A 14,412-nucleotide genomic window follows, 5' to 3' on the forward strand; every position below is an offset into this window, starting at 1 on the left:
GATCGGTGATTTCCGCCTGTGGGTCACCGCCACGAATTCTTTTGGGTGCAGCGTGTGCTCGCCACTTTGCCAGAACATCTTCCGTAAGGGCAGCACCTGTCCTAGCCTTGTATATTAGCACTTCCGCACCGCGCGGAAGCCCTTTGGGAAGTGGGTGGGGATTGTGCGGCACCTTCGCCCTTAGTTCTCGTTTGGCTTGCACCTTTATCCGCCCGCGTTCCTCGTCCGGGGCAAAGAGCAGCGGAGCCTGAGGGACTACGTCAAAGGGGGACGAGCGGAAACGTACCAGCTCGCTCGCCGCGTCATAGGCGGCGCCGTTACCGATGCTGCCCATATACAGACCACGTTTTTGCATGAGCGATCTCTTGGGCCGATCCGGCCGTCGTTAACTCAATAAATAAACCCTCCGGTGGTAATGTGGCAACCTAAGAAGGACCACACGTATTATGCAGTGAGTGGTCGTTTCACAAGTACACTGACTAGTACCACCCGACGTTATCAGTGCCGGATCTGATGACCGCTTTGTTAAAGGAGCCATGAAGAGAAAACACAAGTTAGGTTCATTCAAAAGATTGCCTCGTTAGAACCATAACGACACCACTTATAACGCAAACTTCGCTGAAATAAGCTACATAATTCGGAAAAAAGGAAATGACCATGCGACCCACCAGCTCATTTTCAGCAACAGAACCTATGATGTCACTCGAGAATGCTCTGCGATTGGCGGAGGCCGGCAAAAGCAAACGCATGTTAGGCCGGGCTTACAGTTTGCATAGTGAGCTAAATGCCCGTGAAACATACTGCACATTCTTTTTATGACAAAGAACGGTGGAGTAAACGGTTGAAGTTCCGAACGAACACGCAAGCGTGTGCGCCAATGCGTACGAAACTACCGCCGACCGAACTCGACATCTCGCCGTCGCCACCGTCGCGCAGACGAATTTTCGGGTTCGAGGCTCTTAGGGGCCAACGAACCGTTCCAGCACGTACAGCCGCGACCTTGCTTGATATCTTAATCCCTTGACAGGAGGTTGGCCGTCATATTGCCAACCAGCAAAGGTAAAAATAGAAACGAGAGGAGTAAGGAACAGCAAGAAGCGACGAGATAGTGCCAGTCGTCGCAGAAGTTTCGAATGGTGTTGGCTTGCTGCTGTCGTTACGATCTCGTTTCCAGTTTACAACCACTGAAAACTTCAGTTTGTTCGAGTACTTTACAATGAAATTTCGTTGCTGCGTTTTGAAATGCCCATGTAGTACGGGCAAATCGTCGAGGGAGTGCGACATCCCCGCCGGTGAGGAGATCTCCTTTCATGTGCTGCCCAACGACGAACCTCGGCGAAGCAAGTGGCCACGTTTTGTGAACTTTGCAAACGGGGGAGAAAGAGAGCTAAAGGAAGTACGAGTGTGCTCGCTTCATTTCCGAGGAAGTGATTACGGCAGGGACCCTTACGTTAGCTCACTCCTGGGACATGCTGGCGCTCGTCGCCGACTTCGTCAAATCGCTCTGACCTTCGGGCAAAAAAATGCCGTAAACACCGCGCATTGACGCTCGTATCTTTCTAGTCGAAGCAGAGAGCTCGCGCGAACGGCTTTCCATACACGACACCGGCCAACTGGCATAAGTGATACTGCTACTGAAATTGAACTATTATTAACCGTAATAAAAATACGGCACATACGTACCAGTCTGTATTCGTCCGTCGCGACGGGGCTGACGAGGCAGCGGTGCCGACGGCAGGGCGTTCGCGTGTTGTGGCTATCGCGGAATGGTCATTTTCCCGTCCACCGAGTATCCCACGACTCTTGCCGCTCGTGCACTTAGAAGCATTGAGCGTTCAAGTGGTGTGAGGTTGTTAAATGCAAGCCCGAGCTCCTCTGCGAGAGTTTTGTTCTCCGGATCAGGTGATTCCATGACAAGGCTGCGGGTGCACTAGGTTTTACTAGTATTTTTAAAATGGCCGCCGTCTCGGTCGACTCCCGCGTGTGGGTGCTATATGGAGTCGACATACTAAGTATCTGTTTCATGGACCGGCTCGTATGAAGCCATTGTTCACGTCACGGAATGTGCAATTTTAGCGGGAGATTTAAAATTTTGGCCTAAATTGCCTTATTTCTCGTGAATAAAGCATCATTTGCTTCCGGGAAAGCGCTTGGGGTACTATGAAACACCTAATCTTTCGAATAAAACAAACTTTTGTTTTCTCTTCATGGCTCCTTTAAGAAGGCAGAGTTGTGGTTCACTTTATCCCTGGAACAGTAAAGGCGTTTGAAAATGTGTACAGGTGCCGTCAAATGTAAGTGGAACATGGTCTCGAAAATTTACAAACATATCTTTTTCCCGAAACTGTGTTCCTGCATTGGTGTGCACTTACATAAGTCCTCACAATAGAAAACGCTTCCTATAAACCTGTAATGGCTGTCATGAAGCCAATAAGACACACTGGTTTGTAATAATCCCAAATCCTTGTTCCAATTACTTATAACGGCTCCTGTACTTTCCTTCATCCTGCTTTCGTGTCTAATACAGCCGAGATTACAAGGCAAGCCGATCGTCACCTGTTCTTACGTGCATCGCTCGATTTTACACTTCATCGCCTGGTTTTACCAGATAATGTGTAGCGTTTAATAGTGCCTCACTGTGTTGTGTGTTAGAATAGTCTGTACAGTGCTATTATAAGTTGTTTTTCCCACATCTGTTTGGTACCTAAGCCGCACAGCTGAGAAAACTCATGTATTTTCTTTTTGCTTTGGCAGTGACGTGGCCTAGCTGTGATGTTTGTTTTTATTTTACTGTTGAGTAAGTACCGACGTCCAGTGCACCCATTTTCGTATTCATGCATGTAGCACGCCGCGAGCACCCACTTCCGGAAAGGCCCTGACAAGGCTTAACGTATTGATAAAAACTTAAATGAGCGCTCTCCATGATGGAGGGGGGGAGAGAACGAAACCTGTTGCATCCTGTACTTGTGTCTGGAAACGGGGCTGATACAAGAGGAAGTCCGCAATGGAAATTTGTGCACTAAAGTATGTCCATCTGGAAGAGTGCCTTTTTAACAGAGAAGCTGTAGGGCAAGCCATGGGTTCCGGCTTCGGAAAATCCCCGACAAATAAAAAATACCGAGTGCACGTGAGCGCCTACCTCGCGGCGACCACCCGGCCGTTAAAAGATAAGAAAATGCCGAGCGCTGAGTGAGCGCGTGCGTCGCGCTGACCGCCCAGCGTCCTTTGCGCCCGTTTATCAAGCCAAGGATTGGCCACGATTGTCCAAGATTGGCAAAAAAACACCAGCGTTCACCGTAATCGTGGCAACACTTCAAAAAACTGAAGGAACTAACCCTTATAGCCACAAGAATGGAGTAAAGGTAGTTGCGCCAGCGAAGAAGGAGCAACTCCGCTACAATCGTGGACTTAAAGGAGCCATGAAGAGAAAATACAAGTTGGGTTTATTAGAAAGACTGCTTAGTCCCGATAACAATGATACCAATATCATCGCAATCTTCGAACAAATAACGGAGATATGAAAGAAAACGTTTGAAGCAGTCGCGACCCCCTAGCCGATTTCCCGCAACTTTTCTATGACGTCACGGAACCTTTTTTGGGCGATTGGCGGCCGCGTAACTGACCTGTCTCGACGACATATGACTGGACGTCTGTAATGGGGCCTCTAGTTCCATTTCACCGCATCACTTGAATACTAACGTGCAGTTAACGCACTGAAAATTATGTTTTATTGTTGGCCCGTATGACATCATTCTTGCTCATAACACGTCACTGTGGCGCAAAATTTGAAAGTTTTTAAATACTTCTTGCTTTTTTTTTCGTTAAAAAACATCTTTTCTGGCTCTAATGGAGCTGAGTGAGATACTGAATCCTAGTTCTTTCAAATTAAACAAAGTTGTATTTTCTCTTCATGGCTCCTTTAAACCGTCGTGATGGTCGTGAAGGTAAGCACACAGCTTCACGACCTTCAAATCTTACGCGTTAGTGTGCCCTTCATTAATATTTTCGTGCTTGGATTTCGTTTCTCCGTGACATTGTAAACAAAGCCCTGGCTGGAAAGTGCCAGAAAGAGTAGGCTACAGTCAAATCACGTCAACAACAACCACGTCACCCGTTGTGCCCTCACCGGAGCCCCAGTCAACACGCTTCGCAATAATGCCCGCAACACCGCTTCTGAGCAAACCAGTTAACCAAGACCAATAAACAGCTGTGTTGATTTCATGCTCAACTTGTTTACTCCGTCATCAACGTTGCTGAACTGCCGGCTCCTGTCAGCCGCAGGGTGTCGGAGGGGAACAAAAATCAGAATCCAGAAACAAAAAAAAAACCAATCTTTCTGGCCCAAACAGAATCGAAACCAAAACTGTTTTTCATTATTCCGTTCGATAGCTTATCCAAAATGCATTAGGTTTTGATATTCAGCTTCAGTTGCTAGTTTAAACATCCATGCAGCGGGGTGGGAGAATGCTGCTGGTTCCCTGGCATATAAAATCGCTTTTCATTTCGCACGCTTGCTGCCTGCTTCTTTAGTCCCATCGTCTGATACCGTGCACTAGAACTTTCTAAAACACCACTGCCTCTATGGTCACGGATTAGACCTTCGCGTGATCGTCGGCTGCATTTTGGCCGCAAAGCGCACGTCGAAACCCTGTCATAATTTCATTTATTTAAATTTACTAATATTTATTTATTTATTTATTTATTTATTTTTTTATTTATTTATTTATTTATTTATTTATTTATTTATTTATTTATTTATTTATTTATTTATTTATTTATTTATTTATTGCAGACACCGAAATTCTCCAAAGGCATTGCTGTAAGAAAGTGCTACGTGTAAACAGCCAAAAATTCAAAAACACGACATAACATGCAGAAAAAAAATAGCAGTGACTTAGCTCGGCTATGGCAGGATATACGTAGCGTGAGCTGAGCTTAAGGTGGTTATTCTTAGGTTTCCTGGTTGTCTAGGATTAGCTGATTATCATGATTACTGCTGTAAAACGATTTTCAATCCAATCCAATCCAGCCCAGTCCACTGCAGTCACTGCTCCTCGCGCATGGGCAGCACGGCTGTCCAGGAGCCACGCGAAACGGCTATCAAGTGGCTCCGGCGTAGCGCCAGACTTGGCTACTGCGCAACCGAGAGGCACAACTAGGCACGCTCCAGCTCCAGTGCGTCTGCCTCGGCTATCACGTATTTCCCGGAATGTGCAGACCCAATTCTTTACACACCCGTACTCCAATTGAATCATCTAATTGAATTAGGTCGAACATCATCCTACATAAGAAAGGCGACATGAAGCACTTGAAAAATTACAGGCCGATCAGATTACTGTCAGTCGTCTACAAAACACTTACCAAGGTAATCGCTAACCAAATTTCTGCAACCTTAGATTTCAGTCAACCTAAAGAACAAGCAGGGTTCCGTAAAGGTTATTCAACAATGGACCATCTTCACACGATCCATCAGGTGATAGAGGAGTGCGCTGAGTATACTGAACCCCTTTATATAGCCTTTATAGATAATGAGAAAGCATTTGACTCGGTCGAAACCATAGCAGTCATTCAGGCATTACGGAACCAGGGGGTATACATAGATGAGCATTATGTAAGAATACTAGAGGAATCATCATCCTCCATAGGGAGAGCAGGAAAATACCTATAAGGAAGGGTGTCAGAGAAGGAGACACAATCTCTCCAATGTTATTCACAGCATGTTTACAAAAAGTATTCAGAACGTTGGATTGGGAACAGGTGGGAGTAAGGGTTAATGGAGAATACCTCAGTAACCTCAGATTTGCTGATGACGTTGCCTTGCTAAGTAACTCGGGGGACGAATTGCAAAGCATGCTTTCTGCACTGGGCGAACAGAGTAGAACCGTGGGCCTGAAAATTAATATGCAGAAAACTAAAGTAATCATCAATAACCTCGGACAGCACAGCGGTTTGAGATAGGTGGCGAGGCAGTGGAAGTGGGAAGCGAATATATCTACTTAGGCCAAGTTGTGACCCCAGATCCCAACCATGAGGCAGAAATAATTAGAAGGATCAGAATGGGATGGGGTGCATATGGCGGACATTCTCAGATAATGAATAGCAGCCTACCATTGTCGCTGAAGAAGAAAGTGTATGACAGCTGCATCTTACCGGTAATCACCTACGGGGGAGAAACTTGGATGCTCACTAAGAGGGTTCAACTTAAATTGAGAACGACTCAGCGGGCAATGGAGCGGAAAATGATAGGTGTAACATTAAGGGACAAGAAGAGAGCGGAGTGGGTCAGGGAGCAAACTCGTGTTAAAGACATATTAGTAGAAATTAAGAAGAAGGAATGGACGTGGGCAGGGCATGTAATGCGAAGGCAAGATAACCGCTGGTAATTAAGGGTAACAGAGTGGATCCCTAGAGAAGGCAAGCGTTGCAGGTGGCGGCAGAAAGTTCGATGGGCCCATGAGATCAAGAAGTTTGCGGGGATAAATTGGTCACAGTTGGCACAGGACCGAGGTAATTGGAGAATAATGGGAGAGGCCTTTGCCCTGCAGTGGGCTTAGATAGGCTGGTGATGATGATGATGACGATGATTCCAATTGAGTTGAATTTCAATCCAAGACAGTCCAATTTATTCCAAGCCAACCCAATCCAGTCGAAGCCAATCCGATCCGATACGATCCGATCTGATCCGATCCAAACCAATCCAATGCTCCTGGCGCTTGCGGTGAACTCCCGTTCACGGCCCACGTGAAACTGCTCCACCTCGGCCAGTGTGGCTTACGCTACAAAAAAGAAAACGCAGTGATCTGCGTTAGAAGAGCTGCGTACACCGATTGCAGGGAAAACAGCAGAATATAGAGGCACACTTAAAGGGGCCCTAAACAAGGCCCGAAAGGTTGCGATTTTCGATGCGCAATCGTTGGAGTACTATCGAAAGAACGTCCTGCCCAAAAATGGTTTAAAAGCGTTCAGTATTAGCCGAGTTATCGTTCATTAAGAAGGGGCCCGCAACAAGGCCTGGCGCATTTCCTCTTTCACCGCGCCTCCAAAGCGCAGTGGAAGCAGAAACGTCACCGACCAGGCGCAAGACCACCTAGAGAAACAGGGTTGCTTCGAGATGCGCGCACCCATTGGCTCCGCTCGGCGGTACGTCACGCTTCTCTTTAAGCAGATGGCGGCCAAGCTCCGCCTACTACATCCGCTACCCCTCAGCAGGGTCGGTCGGTGGCCGGCCCGCAACGAACGGCCCCTGCCCGCGTCGGCAGAAACAAGCGGAAACGAGCGTTTGAAGGCAAGATAGGGGCTTCCAAACACAACATGCTCGCTTCCGACAATAATTGAAGATTGCCAACGACGACTATAGCGGATCGCTAGCGTTTCGGCGTGCGGCGCTGTCGCGGTGAACTCGTCCCACCGAGGTCTGGGAAAAGGCTTAGCATCGCCGCAGTTATCCAGACACTGCTTTGCGAGGTCACGACGACGACGATACCCCGCGCAATGTATCACTGCACTATCACGCCCCTTCACGTATTTGCAGACTGTCTTTCACCAATAGTCCCGCTCTGGCGGCCGGTGACAAGTTTTAGCTGCCGCGGTGTATGCCGTATTGTGCATACACCGCACAGTGGGCTGCTTGTCGAACGTGCAGGCAGATGCTTGCCGCGGTCGCGCGTGTAGCGGACGTTTGTGCCCGCAAAGATGCTCCGTGTTTTTCAGCGTTATTCATACCTTGCAAACGACGCGCTGTATCTACAAACTCAGCCAGGCTCGTGTAACGGATGGCGACGATTTACATTCATCCGTGCCACCGGTGCAGGACGAATACTCTGTGCCGCCGGTGCAGGAGCGCTGCGCGCAACCGCGTTTCCCCCAGAGCCGGGAACGCTGATTGGCTACAGCATTTAACGGGGCCCACCAATAGCGCAGCCGTACTGTTGAGAGCTTCGTGCGTCACACTGGTGCGTCACAAGCGGTCTGTCACACGTCAAAGTCGGCAATGTGGCGGCAAGGAAGCGGTAGGGGAGCAAGTAAGAAAGAAAGCATTTTGTTGCGTGTTTGTGCGGCCCCTGCTTTACGCAGAGGTGTAATATTTGGTATACATTGTCGTGAAGGAGTACTCAAGTGATTACGCGATAGAAATGGCGACCTTCAGAAGCCTATTTAAGGCCCCTTTAATGAAAGGAGCTAGAAGTCATGCTGCGATTGTATTCAAGAGAGAGAGAGGAAGCGGAAGAGGAGGAAAACTTTTATTATGAGCACAAGTGCTGAAAAAGCGCCGCAAAAGATTCTCTCTCAATTGTTTTTGCGAGCTAACATTGATGATGATGATTTATGGTTTTATGGAGCAAGGCCGACGAGGGCAAAGAGCGCCATGACAATGGTGGGATGCTATAAGGCGATATTAAACTGGAATCTAAAAAATCTACTACATTAAAATTAAACTATGGAAGTTGGTGTATAGGGCCATAACTAAAAGTAAGAAATATTGGTTGGAAGGAGTTAAAAACCTTACAATACCGCCATTGTTTTCTGGCGGAACATGAGGACAAGTGAGATCATGGGAAGTATGTTATGTACTTTAAGAAGTCAACATCGGCAAGTTAATTAAAGACTCTTCTGTAAGAGAACATGGGACAATCTGATAAAAATAATCAAGGGTATGCAATGAGTGTATATTTCATGGAAGTGACGTTTTCTCGCTATGTTGCACATGTCGCATTCAATAAGCATATGAAGAACTGAGAGCTGCCCCCCACACCGATGACAGTGTGGCCTGTTTGCGTCTGTTAAAAGGTATGAGTGTGTGATGTGGGTGTGGTCAATTCTCAATCTGCATAAGGCTACCTCCACAAATCTGTCATGTTTTTCAGCAGGGGGCTTTTCTATTTTGGGTTTAACGACATGCAGTTTATTCTCTGCTTCTCTGTCCCATTGTTGCTGCTAGTGGTCCCGCAGCTTCCTTTTTACAAAAGGTTTCAGATCTTGATATGGGACCTTGTTTATGTCTATGCTGCTTCGAAGGGCGGCAGCTGCAGCACTACGGTCAGCAGCTTCATTTCCAGGAATGCCGCAGTGGCCAGGAACCCAGCAGACTGTGACGAGTTTCAGGCCATAAGCAGAGTGGAGAGCTCTTAAAACACAATTAAAAGTAGGGTTTCTACTGACCTTCCCAGATGAAATATTTGAGGCGACACTGAGAGAGTCTGTGTATATAACTGACTTCTTAACTTTGTTTTGAAGAATGTGGTTCAAAGCCAGTAGAATACCGAGCGCCTCTGCAGTGAATATACTTGTGTTCCTGTTCATTGTTTTGGATATATTAAGTAGGGGGACATTTGCAGCACAGGATACGGTTGTGGTAGTTTTTGAAGCATCTGTGTAAAATTCAGCTGCCTTGTATTTGTCACGGAGGAACAGAAAATGCGGAGTGATGACAAAGTTTGGTACATTTTTCTTTTGAATTTCTCTAAAGGACATGTCACAGTGAATTGGGAAAGTGTCCCACGGAGCGACCGAATCATAAACTGAGGTAGAGTAGACATCAGTGAGAGGAACTTGGAACTCGCTGACGAGGTGTGAAACTCCCAGCCGGAAGGATGGAGCTATGGATGGTCGGTTTTCAAAGAGATGATCAGTTATTTTCATTATGGTATTCAGAGGGTGTTCCTTCAAAGAAGTCATCTTTGCGGCATACATCAGAGCAGTGTAGGCGCGCTGGTACCCTAGAGACCACTGGTTTGATTCGACATGAAGGAATGGAATAGGACTTGTTCGATATGCCCCTGTCGCCAAGCGAAGCCCCAAGTTGTATACTGGGTCCAACATTTTGAGTGCTGTTTTGGTTGCAGACTGGTATACAATGCAGGCGTAGTCTATTCTTGGCCTAACAACACTATTAAGAAGTGCTAGCAGACATTTTGTATCCGTACCCCAGGACTGATGAGATAGTACCTTCAAAATGTTCATTGTTTTCAGGCATTTTACTTTTGGTAATTTAATGTGCGGTATGAATGTGAGCTTGTGGTCGAGCTAAATACCTAGAAACCTGTGTTCCTTTTTTACTGGTATGGGCTGACCTCCTAACGTGATGCAAGGAAAGGTTGTACACCGCGTATCCAAGAAAAGACAACAACAGCACTTTTATCAGCGTTAAACTTAAAACCATTTCTTTCAGCCCATGTAACCAGCCTGTTTACACTTAATTGGATTTGACGTTCACATATCGACAGATTACACGATTTAAAGCTAACTTGGATATCGTCAACGTAGGCAGAGTATGAAACAGTCCGAGGCAGCACAGTTTTAAGAGAACTCATTTTAACAATGAACAGTGCACAGCTCAGCACTCCTTCCTGGGGTACGCCATTTTCTTCGACAAATGTTCCAGACAGGGCAGTCCCCACACGGACACGAAATGTGCGATCAGACAAATAGTCTTGAATAACATTGAGTATATTGCCACTAAGGCCAAACGACTGCAAGTCCAATAGAATGCCATATCGCCACGGTCTATCATACGCTTTCTCCATATCAAAAAATACAGAGAAGCAGTGCTGTTTATGGACAAAAGCGTATTTAACATACGATTCAAACGCAACCAGATTATCTGTAGTTGATCTCCCAGAGCTAAACTGTGCCTGATTTGTGTCTAGAACACCATGAAACTCCAGAAAGTAAAAAAGTCGCCGGTTTATCATTTTTTCCAGGAGCTTACACAAACAGCTCGTCAGGGCAATAGGCCTGTAACTAGCAGCAAAGGATGGTTCTTTCCCCTCTTTTAGAATAGGTACAACGATTGCCTCTTTCCATGCTTTTGGAAAGCGGCCTTTCTGCCATATTTTGTTAAAGAGAGAGAGTATTGTGTAAAGTGTGTCAATGTGTTGTAAAGTGTGTCAATGTGTAAGTGCCTGATCATCTCATAGCTGATTCTCTCAGCTCCAGGGGCTGACTTACCCCATGTGGACAATGCAGTAATTAGTTCGGGCATCGTAAATGGTGCATTGAATCCTTCATTTGACCGTTGGTTCACACAAAGGGGCTGGCGCTCAGCTGCTTTCTTGTGCCGTAAAAATGTTTGTGTGTAATCAGAGGAACCCAATACGTGTTCAAAATGTTTGCCGAGAGCATCTGCTTGGCCTTTTATTGTGTTACCTACACTATTTACAAAAGGAGTAGGGTTGGTCTTGTAGCCTTTTAGTTTCTTTATTCTAGTCCATACTTTGCGAGTGTCTGTGTAAGAGTTGATAGACGATATAAACCTTGTCCAACTTTCGTTTTTTTGCTAAGCGCCGTGTCCGCTTTCCTTTGGCTTTTGCCCGTTTAAACTTGAGCAGGTTGTCTGCCCTAGGATAGCGGCGTAAGCGTGCCCATGCTTTATTCTGTTCGGAACGTGCACTCTTGCACTCCTCATTCCACCATGGTCTAGGTTTGGGGAGGGTTTTAGGAGTGGTCTCTGGAATGCTCTTTTGAGCACAGTCAAGAATATGGGCCGTAATAAGTGAGCTGGCTGCTTCAACACCTAAATGACTTTTTAGCGAAGGTGTTAGTCTTGAAAGTTCTTTGAATGTTTTCCAGTCAGCTGCGTGTTGTTTAAAAGTTCGAAGTGAGTCGGTGTGTTGGGAGTTATTGCTTATAGCTAGTAGTTTCACGGGGAAATGGTCGCTGCCATAGGGGTTGTTAATTACTTTCCACTCACAGGTGGGCAGTAAAATTGCAGAGCCAATTGCCAGGTCTATTGCAGAATATGTGTTGTGGGCCGTGTTGTAGTATGTTGGATGTTTCTTATTAAAGATGCAACTGCCGGATGATGTGATGAACTTTTCAATTAGCCGCTCTCGCGCATCAGCTCCCGCAGATCCCCAGAGAGGGTTGTGGGCATTAAAATCCCCCAAAATAAGTATGGTTCAGGTAGCTCATTGGTGAGGTTTTCGAATTCGACGCTGGATAGGCGATAGTCCGGTGGAATGTAAAGAGAACACACTGTTATTAGTCTATCAAAAATTGTGGCTCTAACGGCAACTGCTTCAAGTGAAGTTGGTAGCTGCAGGTGTTGACAAGCAACAGACGTTTGTACTATAATTGCCACACCACCAGACGGATGGTAATAGTTCAGTCTGTCTTTACGAAATATAGTGTATTGTGTTAAACAGCTTGTCTGAGATGGGCGTAGGTGTGTTTCTTGGAGGCACAGTATTTTTGGTTTGTGATTTGAGAGTATATCATATATATCGTCAAGGTTGTTCAATATCCCCCTACAATTCCACTGCATGACACTTTCAGCAACCGTAAATACCAAGAGAAGCGAATACTTAACCGCCTATCCTTCGGCACTTCGATCCCGGCGTTCCCACGGAGATCCACACTGACGCCAGTGGAGTTGGCCTGGGCGCAGTGCTGGCACAACGGAAACCTGGGTTTAGCGAGTACGCTGTCGCATATGCGAGTCGCACGTTGACAAAGGCGGAATGCAACTACTCCGTGTCGGAAAAGGAGTGTCTGGCCATTGTATGGGCGCTGGGAAAGTTTGGACCCTATTTGTACGGCCGACCTTTTGACGTCACCACGGACCACCATGCGCTCTGCTGGCTGTCCTCTTTAAAAGATCCATGCGGGCGCCTCGGGCGATGGTCTCTGCGGCTTCAAGAGTTCGACATACGCGTCATTTATCGGTCGGGCCGTAAAGATCAAGACGCTGACGCTCTGTCCCGATCCCCGCTTTCTCCTGAGGTAGCCTGTGTTTTGACTGAGGACATCATTCTTTCTGCTCTCTCCTTGGAAGATTTATGCACTGAGCAACGCAAGGATCCATGGATCTCTTCCATTATTTCCGTCCTCTCTGGACCATTCCCTCACCAAGGATCCCGTGCCCTTCGCAGACAAGCTTCCCACTTCGCCGTGCGTGACGGCCTTCTTTACCGCCGTTACTACCTCGATGAAGGACGTAAATGGCTTCCTGTTACCCCGCCCCATCGTCGTGGCGGCATTTGTGCTTCCGTTCACGCCGACCCAACCTGCGGTCACGCGGGTGTCTTGAAGACGTACCATCGGGTCCGTTTGCGCTATTACTGGCGTGCATGTACAACGTCGTTAGGAAGTACGTCCAGTCATGTGCCACGTGCCAGTGCCGCAAGTCTCCTCCCGCTACTTCAGTCGGTCCCTTACAACCGTTACCGTGTCCAGCGAACCCCTTCGACCCTGGTGGCATTTACCTCTATGGACCTCTGCCCTGTACGCCCGCTGGCAACCGGTGGATTATTGTCGGTATCGACCACCTGACGTGCTATGCCGAGACTACTGCATTGCCAACGGCTGCAGCAGGAGACGTCGCTTCTTTTATTCTCAGTCACTTCATTTTACGACATGGAGCGCCTCGCGAGCTCCTTAGTGGTCGCGGACGCGTGTTCTTGCCCCAAGTTGTTGAAGCACTGCTCAAGTCTTGCCGCGTCGTGCATCCCATAACAACTGCCTACCGCTACCAAATAAACGGCCTGACATAAGGTTTCAATCGCACACTAGTGGATATGCTCGCCAAGTACGTCGCCGATGATCACCAGAACTGGAACCTCGGACTACCCTATGTCACCTACGCATATAATACCGCCACCCAAGCTACAACGGGTTTCTCTCCCTTTTTTCTGCTCTACGGACGTGAGCCCTCATGCACTCTGGACACCTTCCTACCCTACCGACCCGATCCTTCTGAGTGTACGCCCCTTTGTGATGCCACGGAACGGGCGGAAGACTGCCGACAACTGGCGCGACGTTTCACTGCAGAAGAACAATGGAGACAAAAATGTCGTCATGATGACGTTGCTGCAGACCCCACCTATTTACCTGGCACCCTGGTGTGGCTTTGGGTGCCCTCTACTACACCGGGACTATCCAGCAAGCTACTGTCGAAATATCACGGACCTTACCGCGTCATTTAACGGGTTTCCCCAGTCAATTACGTTATAGAGCCTATGACCCCTTCTGCGGAACTCCGAAGGCGTGGTCGTGAAACCGTGCACGTGCAGCGTTTGAAGCCTTACCACGAACCGATCGTTTCTTCGGCGCTATGACGCAACAGCCAGGATAGTCCTCTCTTCTCCGGGGATGTAATTGTAATGAGAAATTGGCGCAACCACTGGCCAACCCGCCCGTATGCCTGGTTCACGAATCATCACCAGCAGCGGCCGCGAGACAGCAGAAGCAGAAGACTGGTCTGTCCGACATAGCCTCGTCTACTCGTCTCGGTGACTGACCTTCGCTACCAATAAACCCCCTTTCCATGTATATATATATATATATATATATATATATATATACGAAAAATGTCGATTGCACTGCTTTTTCTAAAAATGCGAAACTTTTAAAAGTACAAATGAAACACTGGCCTCGATTACTTTCAAAATTGGTGAAAAGGGACTCCTGAACAGC

The sequence above is a fragment of the Haemaphysalis longicornis genome, unplaced genomic scaffold, assembly GCF_048455015.1.
Source record: "Haemaphysalis longicornis isolate Haplotype H1 unplaced genomic scaffold, Haemaphysalis longicornis Haplotype H1 scaffold_13, whole genome shotgun sequence".
In the NCBI taxonomy this organism is placed as follows: domain Eukaryota; kingdom Metazoa; phylum Arthropoda; class Arachnida; order Ixodida; family Ixodidae; genus Haemaphysalis; species Haemaphysalis longicornis.